The 13,797-nt window shown below is 45.0% G+C and overlaps 1 pseudogene; it reads right to left on the bottom strand.

Moving 5' to 3' along the window:
• Nucleotides 1–393: 393 nt before the first annotated feature.
• Nucleotides 394–692, bottom strand: LOC101608098 (annotated as a pseudogene).
• Between the last annotated feature and the right edge of the window lie 13,105 nt (nucleotides 693–13,797).

The following is a 13,797-nucleotide window of genomic DNA, read 5'->3' on the forward strand; positions in this document are numbered from 1 at the left end:
GGAGTTTTTTAATAACTAAAGAACATTTATTTTTCACTAAAATCTTATCTGGAGGACATAACTAAATTGTGTCACCAATCCCCACCCCATCTTGAAGGGTTAGTTCAGTGAATGTTATAAACCAGATATTAATGAAGGACTAGAAACCACCATTAATTGACAAAGAACAATTTCCACTAAATTATAAAAATGTTTAAGAAAGAAAGAAAGAAAAAGAAAGGGGAATGGCAGTTTCAGATGAAAAAGCTTCTCACGTTTCATCGAATACATTCAATCTTGGCTACAGTGTAACGAAATGGAAACAGGATTACTATAATACAAAACTTCCACTCCAGCTCGGGCTGTGCACACCTGTGTTCCAAGCCCACCCCCCAGACCCCTAATGCTTCCAACTCATTTCCCAGCCTGATGGGCCTGCCGACGAAGGAGCACACAGAGCTCTTTGATCCAGTCTTTGTTATAAAGCTGGCGTGTCTGGGTAAACAAGGCAGCTGAGATCTGCCAGATCATCAGTAAAATCAAACAACGGGCTGATGTCGCATGTGACGGAGGGGCTGTTGGGATCCATTCTTCAGACGTTCTTTCTACATTTTACAAGTGCCTTCCATGCACGCATCCACAGGTTCATAGTCAGCGCAAGTTCTGCCTTCTGGGCTCTTGGTAGGCTGTACCCGCAAAATGGTGTGAGACATGGTGCTTTGCTGCAGCCGCACATAAGCTCAGTCTCAACACCACCAGGCAGCCAAGCCCCGTGAGAGGAGCCACCCGAGGATAGAGACTTTTAAAAAGGAACAAAAATATAAAACCATAACAAAATGGCAAAAGTTAAGCCTAACATACAAATGATCAAACAAAAGGCAAAGTATACTAAATGTATGTCAAATTTTAAAAGTCAGTATTTCTCCCTTGGTAGGACGGGTTTTGGTAGAGTTCTTTCCTTTCTTGACATGTGGTCCTTTATTTATCACCCTGCCCTGATATGGAAGGTATGATCAGCTCTTTTGCTCAAGCTTATACAGTCGGAGCTGGGGTATGTGCTGCTCAGGGGAGATGGGCCCCGTTATCTTTTGCAGTGATTTCTAGCTCACCAGTGCTGAGCTGTGAAGATGACATCCCGGTGGCCAGCCAGAGCTGATCAACAGTGATTAGCAGAGCAGCAGCTCCCTCCTGCGCGTCCACAGGGCTCTCACTTGGCTTAATAAGTTCATTTATAGATTGTGTCTCATTGGGGAAGCTCTTATTCTGCCATCATACCCAGAAGTCTAGTTTGTTTTTTCATATCTAATAGCTTGTAGTGAAGAGACTTCCTGTGTCTCTCTTCACTTGTACTTTTGTTGTTTTCATTTGTTTTTGACGTAGGGTCTCACACTAGCCCAGGCTGACCTGGAATTTACTCTGGAGTCCCAGGCTGGTCTTGAACTCACAGTGATCCTCCTACCTCTGCCTCCCGAGTGCTGGGATTAAAGGTGTGCACCACCACAACGGGCCACTTATATTTTTGAACATCACTGGGACTATTAAAGATTATGGGGACTTTTGAAGTTGGACTGAACACATTTTGCATTATGAGATGGCCATGAGCCTATGGGAACAAGGGCTGGGAGGTTATTGCTTAAGTGATACATTTGAGTTTCTGGTTAGCAAGGGGTGGTTGTCAATTTGACAGGATTGAGAATCACCTTGGAAACAAATCATCTGTTGGCATATGTGTTAGAGATTGTTTTTAGATTAGGTTAGTTGAGGCGTGAAGTCCCACCCTCACTGTGATGATATCACTTCATGGGGTGGGGGTCCTGGAGGGTACAACGAGGAGAGAACATTAGCTGACAACAAAGCATGCTTCTCTGTTTCTCCACTGACACTCACTGTGAGCAGCTGCCTCAAACTCCTGCTGCCATAACTTCTACATGCTGGACTGTAACCTGAACTATAATCCAAAATAAAACCCTCCCTTCCTTCCTTAAGTTGCTTCTTTTTAGGAATTTGATCACAGCAATGAGAATCTAACTAATACACCTCCCGACTCAGGAAAGGAAACATAGTCTGGATTGAGCCTGGCCCGTTTTCATCAGGCGTGCCCTTAAATGTGTCGTAGAGGGTCCTCATCCCGGGCGCTGTCTCACCAGACTTGCACCTCTTTGATTGCATCTTTGACAAACAGCCGTGTCTTCTGCTCAAGCACATCTAGATCGGTTGATCAGCGCCCTCATCTCAGCACAGCCCCCTTGCCAGCTCTGGGGAAAATAAATGCTTTCATTAAGAGCCGTGTCTAGCTTCTTTGCCTGGCCCCAGTCAGAGATGCAGGTCCGCAGTACGCATAGCAGTTTGTGCCTCCCCCAGCATACTGCATCCAGCCCAGAGGACAGACTTGCCCTTTGTCTCTCACTTCCACCTCCATCAGCTCCCTCTCTTCCTCTGACGACCTTGTATTCTGCCCTCACCATCTGAAAATAGCACAGGGTACCATGGCGCTAACGCTGGGTGGTGCTTACCATTTCCGTGGTGAGCCTGCCCAGCTCAGAAGAGAGTGGTCTCCTCTCTTTACTGTGGGTACAATTTCTACCCCAGGCACCAATTTTTTAAATTTTCAATTTATTTTTTATTTGAGAGAGAGAGAATGGGCAGGACAGGGCCTCTAGCTATTGCAAATGAATTCTAGACGCATGTACCACCTTGTGCATCTGACTTACTAGGGAATTGAACCTGGGTCCTTAGGCTTCCCAGACAAGCACCTTAACTACTAAGCCCTTTCTCCAGCCCCAGGTTCTTTTTAAAACTTTCTTCAGATCTCACTGCAGTCCTCCGGCCAATCTGAAGACACCGGTCACCACCTGGCAAGGTGTTTCACCACATGTGGCTTGCTCCTGCTGGACCCTCTCAGGATCACTCACCCAGCTCACAGATAAGAAAACCAAGGCTCAGTCTGTTCCACTTCATGGCCAGGGCCACACAGCCCTTGAATGTAGAACTAAGACTTAAACCTGGAATCAGCTGCATTGTTTTCTGCTCTGTATTTTGCTCAGAGCAGAGGACAGTTTTAATAATCCTAAAATAGTTTTTATTATTCTTGTTTGCTTATTTGTGAGAGCAGAGAGAGAGAGAATGGGCACCCCAGGGGCTCTTGCCACAGCAAATGAACTCCAGACACATGCACCACTGCCACTTTGTGCATCTGGCTCACGTGAGTACTGGGGAATCAAGCCAGGGCTGGCAGACTTTGCATGCTAGCACTTTTGACCACCACGCCATCTCCCCAGCCCAACTTTGTGCTTTTTATATGTAAAAACGAATTTATGATAGAAGTTTGAAAAGTTATTTTAGCCAGGCATGGTGGTGCACGCCTTTAATCCCAGCACTCACGAAGCAGAGGTAGGAGGATCACCATGAGTTCGAGGCCACCCTGAGACTCCACAGTGAATTCCAGGTCAGCCTGGGCTAGAGCGAGACCCTACCTTGAAAAACCAAAAAAAATATATATATTGAGATAGGGCTTTGCTATGTAACCCAGAATGGCTTTGGCTTTGGATACTTGATCTTCCTGCCTCAGCTTCTGTCCCAGTCAGCTTCACGTTGCTGGGATGAACTTCCAAACCAGGCACAAGTTATGGGAGGAAGGGATTTATTGAAGCTTACAGATCCAGAGGAAGTTCCATAATTCAGAAGAAGCTGGCCCCTTTTCACAGATCCACACCCAGAGAGAAAAGCAACCACCACTATCACCACAAGCAAGTGTAGTCCAGGAACCCCAGACAGAGCTCAAGCACTCAGTATACCTTTGGCTGGAATTCAGATCTACCCCCACACCTTAGGGCTGAACCGTAGGATCCCACCCCAGTGACACCTTCACCAGCCAAACAGCTGGAAATCCCAGAAGCTTTAAGAAAACCCCTGACTTTATTAGAGGACATCCATTCAAACTACCACAGCTTCCCAAATGTGGGGATTACAGAGGTGCACCATGATGTTTAGCCTTTCAATCCCCTGTGCAACACTATTGGGAGGTGGTACCTTTAAGAAGAAATAACATCATGAGAAATCTGCCCTCCTGAGTGAATTAAGGCTGTTATCATGAGTGGGTTGTTATTGCAAGGATGGGTTTCTGAGGGAGGGTCTGACTCTGTAGCACAGGCTTGTCTTAAACTCAAGGCAGTCCTCTGGCCTCAGCCATGCACCAATCAGGAATAGATTTGTTATGAGAGTTCAGCCCCTTCTTGCTCTCTTCTTACTTCATTCTCTTTCTTTTCAACTTTGTACATCAAGAAAGCATTATAAGGGCTGGAGAGATGGCTTAGCAGTTAAGTACTTGCCTGTGAAGCCTAAGGATCCGGTTTGAGGCTCAATTCCCCAGGACCCACAGTTGCACAAGGGGTGCATGCGTCTGGAGTTTGCAGTGGCTGAAGACCCTGGTACTCCCATTCTCTCTCTCTACCTCTTTCTCTCTCTGTCTGTCTCTCTCTATTGGATAAATTAAAATTGAATTTAAAAAAAAAAGAAAGAAAGCATTTTAAGGCTGGAGAGATGGCTCAGTGGTTAAAGTGCTTGCCTGCAAAGCCTGATGATGCAGGCTCAGTTCCCTAGGACTCACATAAAGCCAGATGCACAGTGGAGTAGAGAGTTTGTTTGCAGTGGCTGGAGGCCCTGACATACCCATTATCTTTCTCCATTTCTCTTTCTCTCTCCTTGCAAATAAATAATATTTTTAATTTTTTTTTTAGAAAGAAAGCATCATAGATGCCTCTGTCTTGGACTTTCCAGTCTCTAAAAGCATGAGAAATAAAGTCTCTTAAGTATAAATTACCTAGCTCTAGATATTTTTTTTTTATTGCAGCGCAAAATGAGCTAAGATACCTAACTACTCACAGTTGAATATGTTAGGGGAAAAAAAAAAAATCATCTCTTCTTCCAGTGTGGTGCTTGCTATGGAGCTAAGGGTGTGGAGTGCAAGCTTCTGGCTGTGTGGCAGGTCATGTCCTTGCTGGGAGGGTGGCATGATTATGAGGAAGCTGCCTTTATAAATGTCTCATGGTCACTGCCCTGAGAGAGCAGTGTCTGCCTGAACGTCTGGGCTGGAGAATCCATCACAGCTGTGCCATGACGACTGTGGCTGAGAATTCCAGTTTCTGGAAGAGATTAGCATAAGCAAATATCACCCTCACTATGGAGGCAGCAGTATCCACTCTGTGGAGAACAGGGGCAAGATGGCTCTCTTCTTGAGCTGGGCCATCCACCTTCTTCTGACCTTTTCTAGCCGTGGTGCCCAGAATTCACACCAGCAGCATCACCTCTCCTTTGGCCTTGTAGCCTGAGACCAGAAATGATCCCATCAGTTCCTCTGGGGTCCAGGCCTTCAGACTCAGACGAAATTATGCACCAGCTTTCCTGGGGTTCTTGCTTGCAGGTGGCACTTCATGGGACTTCTCAGCCTCCATAATTGCATGCGCCAATCCCCATCCCAAATCCAAATCTCCTCGGGATCTCTATATGTTGTTGCGTCTCTGGAGAACACTGAGTAGACATGAAGGTGCTTCCTCTCAGCTTTCCTCGCCTCCAGCTACAGTGTCTTCTCTCCTATGTCACCGTGGTGGTATCATTCAGACATTCCCCAAACGTCCTCAGCTGATGGCAATTTGGAAATTAAGCCTCTTGAAGGGAGTGTATTGTTGGGGACAGGCTTATGGACATTATAGCCAGTTTCCTCTTGACAGTGTTGGGCACACTCTCCTGTTCCTGTTGTCCACCTGACGTTGGCCAGGAGGTGATGTCCACCTTCTGTTCATGCCATCATTTTCCCTGCTATCATGGAGATTCCTCTTGAGTCTGTGAGCCGAAATAAACTCGTCTTTCCCCAAAGCTGCTCTTGGTTGAGTGATTTCTGCCAGCAATGCAAACCTGACTGCAAGTCATCCTCTTTCAGATTTCCCCTTTGGTTGTGCTAAAGAGCCTTCTCAAAGTCTGTTTAGGGCACAGGGTTGGTCAGGGGTGGGCTAAAACTGACTTCTCAAAAGGTATTCACATTCTTACTCAGGAAACTCATGATTATCAACTCATATGACAAAATAAACAAGTAGCTTAAAAGGAGTGCCAGAGTGATTACAGGTTTTTTTTTTTTTTTTACAATTGTGGATATATGTATGTATGTATGTATGTATGTATGTATGTATGTATATACATGTGTGGAGGTTGAGAACAACTTTGGTGTGTCAGTCCTTTTCTTTGCACCCCTTTTGAGGTCTCTCATTGTTTTGCCACCTGATAGACTTGAGTACCACTTTGTGTCCAATTTGATGTGGGTGGAGAATTGAACTCTGGTCCACAGGCTTGCAGAGCTGGCACCTTTAACCACTGACCATCTCCTCATTGGCATCTCCTTAGTCTTCCAAGGGAAGAATTTTGAGATGGAATTATCCTACATTATTCAAGCAGGCCCTAAATGCAATCATAAGTGCCTTTATAAGTGAGGAAAAGATGGAGATTCCTCCCCCAGACATAGAAGGTGATGTGAGATGAATCAGAGCTTGATTTGAAGGCCTTAAAGATGGGAGTGGTACAAGCCAAAGATCACTGGCAGCTGGGCTTGGCAGTTCACACCTTTAACCCCAGCAGTGGAGGTGGAGGCAGGAGTTTCAGTTCAAGGCTAGCATGAGCTACACAAGACCCTATCTCAAGAACAACAACAAAAAAGATAATACACAGCCAAAAACCTGGCAGCCTGAATAGCTAGAAGATGCTCCAGAGGGGACATAGCCCTGCCAGCACTTTTGTTTGGGCCAATGGCATCTATTTCAAATCTCTCTCATCCAGAACAGTGAAAGGATAACTTTCTGTTTTAATAAGCCACCAGAGTTGTGATAATTTGTTACAATAATCACAGGAAAATAATACAATAAGTTTGTCATTTTTTAGCTACCCCAAAACTTTTGAGGTACCAGCCTCCTACTGACAGTTCGGTTGGGTATAAAATTCCACATCTTATACTAACCACCACTTATACTTAGATGCAAGGCCTTGATGCCATAGGTTCCCAGTACTCAGTACAGCTGACAAGAAGAACTTTCATGCTAGGCTGGAGCTTTTATTCCACAATACATCTCATTTCTTTATACTATGGTCTTTTAAACATTCATCTTTAGAGTTCTGCTGCTCCCCTTGATGCTCTGCTGACTGTTGTTTGCCTTCTATGTATGAGGACTCCAGTATTCATGTAAAAATAATGGGCAGGCTTATTATCCCAGTGCTAGTGAGGCCGAGGCAAGCATAGCCCTGGAGCTCTCTGGCCAGCCAGTCCTGCCTAATTGGTGAACTCTAAGCCAATAAGACACTCTACCTCAGGAAGATGTGGATAGTATATCTCAGCAACAACACTCAAGGTTATTCTCTGGCCTCCACACACATGTGCACACACATGCGTGCATATCCCCCCCCCCACACACACCACATACATACAGAAATAAATAAAATACCCTATTAAAACTAGAATTCCATTAAAAGTCTTACCAGACGAATACTGGAACTGCTGATTCATATATATATTTGGCTTTCCTCTGACATTTTCTCACTTTATACTTTTGTTCTGCATTTCCTTTTTGAATTGCTAAGTTGGTTCTGAGTTTTGTGCATGATTCAGCTTATGCCATTGATTTGTTTGGTGTGTGTGCACATGTGTACATATATGCATGCAAATATGTGTATAGCCCTGAGTGTACAGGAGCAGACAGCAGAAAGTTTATTGGCTGTCTTCCTCTGTCACCGTTTGCCTTATTTCCCCAAGACAGAGTCTTTCACTGAACCTAGAGCTGACCGTTTTTCAGTTAGCCTGGCTGACAAAGGAATGGGAGGGCCAAGAACCTGTCTCCCTTCAGTGCTGGGGTTACAGGTAGATGCCATTACACCTGGCTGTCTACTCATGTGCCGGGAATTGAACTCAGGTCTTCATATTTACACAGCAAGTGCTCTTATCCATTGAGCCATTCCCACAGCCCCTTATCCTCATTAAACTGGTTTTTTGTTTGTTTGTTTTTGTTTCTGTTTTTCATGGTATGGTCTTACTCTATCCCAGGATGATCTGTTATTCACTATGTAGTCTCAGAATGGCCTCGAACTCATAGTGATCATAGTGATCATAGTGATCATAGTGATCCTCCTACCTCTGCCTCCTGAGTGCTGAGACTAAAGGTGTGTGCCACCATGCCTTTGAACTTTTATTTTGACCAACCATGCTTTGGAAGTCTAGATCTCCTTCTTATTCTTAACTTTTACAAAAAACATATATATACTTATTTATTTGAGAGAGAAAGAGACAGAGAGAGATTGGGCACCAGGGGCCTTAGGCACTGCAAATGAACTCCAGATGCATGCATCACCTTGTGCATCTGGCTTACATAGGTACTAGGGAAATGAACCTGGGTCCTTAGGCAAGTGCTTTAAATGCTAAGCCATCTCTCCAGCCCTTAATTTTTTTTAACATAATAGCCTACTCCTATTTGATGGAGGCAATATCCTCTTGATCTTTCTGATGATACTAACCACATTAAAAAAATGTTCTTACTGGCTTTGTTTTTAAAAATTGTATATGATTCCTTTAGCGTTTGCTGACTTTCATGTATGACTGCAGAGTCTGTGTTAATCAGCCTCATGTTACTATAACAAAATACCTGAGATAGTTAAGTTATAAAGATAAATGGTTTGTTTGGTTCATGGTTCTGGAGAGTCCAGTATAAGACTAGGGGCTCATGGCTTTGAACTTGTGATGAGGCAGCACATCATAGCAGGGACAACAGCAGAGCAAACTGCTCATCTTATGACAGGAAAGCAGATGAAGAAACACAAGGCCCTCAATCCCTTGAATGGCATCTCCCTTATAACTTACAGACCTCCTGCCTCTCAAGTTGGGAATTCCTGGAGCCAACACCAACTCCTAGGTCATGACTCTGGAACTGTGGCCCAAGAGCCAGCAATGTAAGCACCACCCAGGAAGGAACTTGTAGAGAAATACAGAATCTCAGGCTGCATCCCAACTGTTTCAATTCAGAATCTGCATTAAAACGAAAACTTAGTAGTTGATAAATGCACTGGACTTTAAGGAGCACTGCTTAGCAGGACATCCTAAGGCAGAGTGGTATATCTGAGTAGGACCTCCAGATCCAGATGGATCTGAACTTGAACCCCAACTCTGTCACTTCAGGAGCACGGGGTTGAAGGAGTGCAGTGTCTCCTTCCATGCTCTGTTGTCACACAAAATACCTGAGGCTGGATATGTTATAAAGAAGAAAGGCTTGTTTAGCTTACAACTGTGGAGGCTAAACGTCCAAGATTGAGTGGCCTTATCTTTGTGGCCTCTGAAGAGGGGCCATGGCAGATGGCTACATGGAGGAAGCACATGCAAAAGAGATCACAGATGCAGCAGGGAACCGGAGAGATGTGAGGTTGAGTTTGCTCACTTTATTTACTTATTATTTTTTGTGGTACTGAGTACACTCAGGGTCTCATGCATGCTAGACAAGCACTATACCACTGAACTAAACCCCCAGCTCCAAGCTTGTCCTTTTAAAAAAATATATTTATTTATTTATGAGCAAGGGAGAGAACAGGCATGCCACTGCTACAAACTCCAGACACATGTGCCACCATGTGTATGTATCTGGAGAATCGAACTTGGATCCTTTGGCTTCGCAGGCAAGCGCCTTCCCCACTAAGCCATGTCTGCAGCACCCTCTTGTTTTAAAATAACACAAGAACTGGGGGCCTGTGATAATTACCAATCCCTTCCTGGGGTGGCGGTCCAAGCTCTTAACAGTGCTATACTGAGGGCTGAGCTTCCCACACTTGAACACCTGGGGGATACACTCACCCCACAGCCATGGTCACCGACAGCTTAGCACGGAGCTGGCCATGGGCTGGGGCTCCGCAGTGTTAGTCCCTCCTCATCTACTTCTGCAAAGACTCCTTCCCTGCTTCCACTGTGTGGTTCTTCAGCAGACTCATTCCTCCTGCATCTCCATCTCCATCTTGCCAGCACATTGATGACTAACCACACTCTTTGCCCCCCCCCCCCGCCCCCACTAGGGACTATCAGAGAAGTTTCATCAAGTCACTCCCTTTAGTCCACCTTAAACGATGGCTTCTGGTCTTACTTGTGAAGCTTAATAGCAAAGTGTTTTTGATGTTCAGACGCCTTTGAAGTCAACCCAGTCTCTCTCAGAGTGAAGAAGATACCACAGCACCTCATGTGACCCTAGAAGACAGCCCACTCTGCTGGCAGGCTGCCCGGGAGCTCCCTGGAGAAGCCCAGACTGGGTCCTGTCAGGCAATGATGGCATCATCCTACGGCTGCCCCCTGTGGAACACACCTTTGATTCCCCACCAACTCACTGCAGAGTTCCCAGGCGACTTTCCTCCCCACTGCCCCATCACTATTGCCCTCCCTGAGCCTGTTCAGAGCTTAGCTTAGAGGTAGGGGGTGACTGTCTCTGTCCTCTCTCTTTTCCCAACAAGAGGTGAATGCAGAAGCTGGGACACTTCTCAGAGGACCCACAAGGTCTTCATGTGTTAAATTTTTTTTGTAATCAGCTGGAGTGTCCCAAGAACATAAAAGGAAATCCTGCCTCCCACAGCTGGTAACCATCAGGTCTGAAGATAGTTAATCGGGCAGCATTGTTTCACCCAAGCGTCAGGCCCTTTAGGGACCACCATCTGCAAATGGTTAAAGCAAATTATCAGGCTTTTTTTTTTTAAGTAAAAAATAAAAACTACTGGGCTGGGGAGCTGGCTTAACAGTTAAGGCGCTTGCCTGAAAAGCCAAAGGGCCCAGATCCGATTCCCCAGGACCCATGTAAGCCAGGTGCACAAGGTGGCACATGCATCTGGAGTTTGTTTGCAGTGGCTAGAGGCCCAGCATACCCATTTTTTTCTCCCTCTCTCTGTCTCTCATTGAAATAAATAAATAAAAATAAACTATTTTTTTTTTAATATTGGTATTGTCCTTCTGGTTCCTTCCTTCTATCTCTCCACTACCTCAGGAGCATTTTCTTTTCCAAACTGTAGGCACTGAGAGTCTAGCTTACACAAGCACTGATCTTCCATAATAGTTGCTCAGGAACCTTAACAAGGCTCAGATCTTAACAATATCTCAGATCTTTCTTGTTCACACACTTATGCACATGTACACACACTTTTGCACATGTGCACACATGGCTTCCCTTGGAATTTCTTCCATCATCTGTAGGGTAGGACTAAAGGACTTTTCAGCTGGCAAAATCAAACCAAGGATATGTCCTTCTGCCACTACTGGAGAACCATGTTTCTAAGACATTAGCAGGCATGCACATCTCTTTGGAAGACAGAAAGTGTCAAATGTCAGGTTCTATTTCACCAGGTCAGAAATGCAGTATGAGACTCTGAAATTCTAGTAAACTCCCCGGTGATGCTAATGCGGGGGCCACATTTTGAGTAGCGAGAGAATAGAATGACCTTCCTCCCCTAGGGGAGCCTGCAGGGATTCTGGGAAAAGGGACATAACCAGGGAGGGCAGGAGGGGGGGGGGCCTACTGATATACCATCTGTAGGGTGGGCTTCCCAGATAGCCAGTGTCTTGTAGTGATTCTGGCTATGTCTAATTGACTCATTCAAAAGATAGCTGCTAGAGGGGTCAATTCATTCAGGGAAACATCCGTCAATCAAGGGAAAGGACCAACATATCTCCAGGAAGTCTTAAGACATTGGATCAAACTCATACAAATCCATGGGGTGAGACAGGGAAGGAGGGAGAAAAGAACACTTCTTTTTGTTTTTAAAGGTATGGAGCTGGATGTGGTGGCTCATGTCTTTTAAATATTTTGTTTATTTGAGAGAGGGAAAGAGGCAGAGAGAGAGATTATGGGTGTGTCAGGGCTTCCAGCCACTGCAAAGGAACTCCAGATGCGTGCACCATCTTGTGCATCTGGCTTACGTGGGTACTAGGAAATCAAACCGAGGTCCCTTGGCCTTGCAGGCAAACACCATAACCACCTAAGTAATTTTTCCAGGCCCAAGAATACTTCTTTATATAATTAAAAATATTGGGCTGGAGAGATGGCTTAGTGGTTAAGTGCTTGCCTATGAAGCCTAAGGACCCTGGTTCAAGGCTCAATTCCCTAGGACCCACGTTAGCCAAATGCACAAGGGGGTGCATGCATCTGGAGTTCACTTGCAATGGCTGGAGGCTCTGGCATGCCCATTCTTTATCTATCTGCCTCTTTCTCTCTCTGTCTGTCACTCTCAAATAAATAAAAATAAACCAAAAAATAAAAAAATATATCCTGGGGCTAGAAAGATAGCTCAGTAATTAAAGCGCTTGCCTACAAAGCCTAAGGACCTGAGTTTAATTCCCCAGTACCCACATAAAGCCAGATGCACAAGGTGGTGCATGCATCTGGAGTGCATTTGCAATGGCTGGAGGGCCTGGCATGCCTATTCGCTCTCTCTCTATCTGCCTCTTTCTCTCAAATAAATAAATAAAATGTATTTTTTAAATCATGAACCATCTCAGACAGGAGAAATCTTTTGAAAGACAAGTACAGAGAAAATGCTGCTATCACCCTGAGGAATTCACACTCTCCTGAAATTTGGGACCAAGGCCTGTAATAAACTAGAAGAAAATGGTATGTCTGTAGAAAAGAGATTTAGCTATCATAATTTATAAATGATGAACTTACTTGTCTTTTCACAAAACCCAAGAGTTGCCTGAAAATTTTCAGAACAAATAAAAAATCCAGATGAAGTAATGGACCACAAAAGAAACACCAAAAGCAATAAATTTAATACAGACATATCTACTAGTCAATTAGGAAATACATGGAGGAAAGCTTCCCTTCACACATGATAGCAAAAGTCAGACAGAAACCAGTTTACTTGAACATGAATGTTGAGAACTTTATAAAGCGCCCTAAGTGACTTGAACATGCCAGGATTCCCAGCAGGGAGGGAACAGTTCTCACTGCTCAGGGGGCTGCGGTAAATGCAGAGAGTAACACTATTCCAGTCAGTTCCATTGCTGGGACAAGCATGTGACCAGATGCAGTTTATGGGAGGAAAAGTGTTTATTTCAGGCTTTCAGAGTCCAGGGAAACCCATCAATGGGGGAAGAAGCTGGCCCATTTTCACAGATCCAAGCAGAGAGAAACCACTAGCAGCCAGTGCCGCCCGCCTGAACTCAAACTGCTTCCAACATACCTTACTGAGATCTGCCTCCAAACACATGTTAGGGCTGGATTCCAAGATCCACCCCACCATGACGTGCCCCCTGTAGCAGGGATCTGCCTGGCAGGGACTAAAGTAGCAAGTTTAATTAAAAATCATTGAGTTGCACTGGAGAGATGGCTTAGCAGTTATGGCACTTGCCTGCAAAGCCTAAGGACTCAGGTTCAGCTCCACAGTACCCACATAAGCCACATGCACAAGGTGGTACATGTGTTTGGAGTTCGTTTGCAGTGGCTAGAGGCCTTGGCATGTCCATTTTCTCCCTCTCCTTCCCTCCCTTTCCCTATTTCTGTCTCAAATAATTAAATAAATAAAATATTTTTTTAAGAAATGGCTGAGTCTATGGGGCCATGCATCACATTCAAACTACCACAGACTTCCTGCCTGCTGCTGGTTGAATGAGGGCTTCACAGTTTGGTGGTGTGACTATAGCATTTAGTATCTTTGGGGTTTTCTTAGCCTGGATCCTAGAGCAAATCCATCAGTCTCTCCTACCTAGAGGACGTGGTAAGCCGTGTTCTAGAGGCTGAGGGAAGAAGGTTGGAGTTCATTCATCATCTACAT

This window comes from Jaculus jaculus, chromosome 5 (genome assembly GCF_020740685.1).
Source record: "Jaculus jaculus isolate mJacJac1 chromosome 5, mJacJac1.mat.Y.cur, whole genome shotgun sequence".
NCBI classification, from domain to species: Eukaryota; Metazoa; Chordata; class Mammalia; order Rodentia; family Dipodidae; genus Jaculus; species Jaculus jaculus.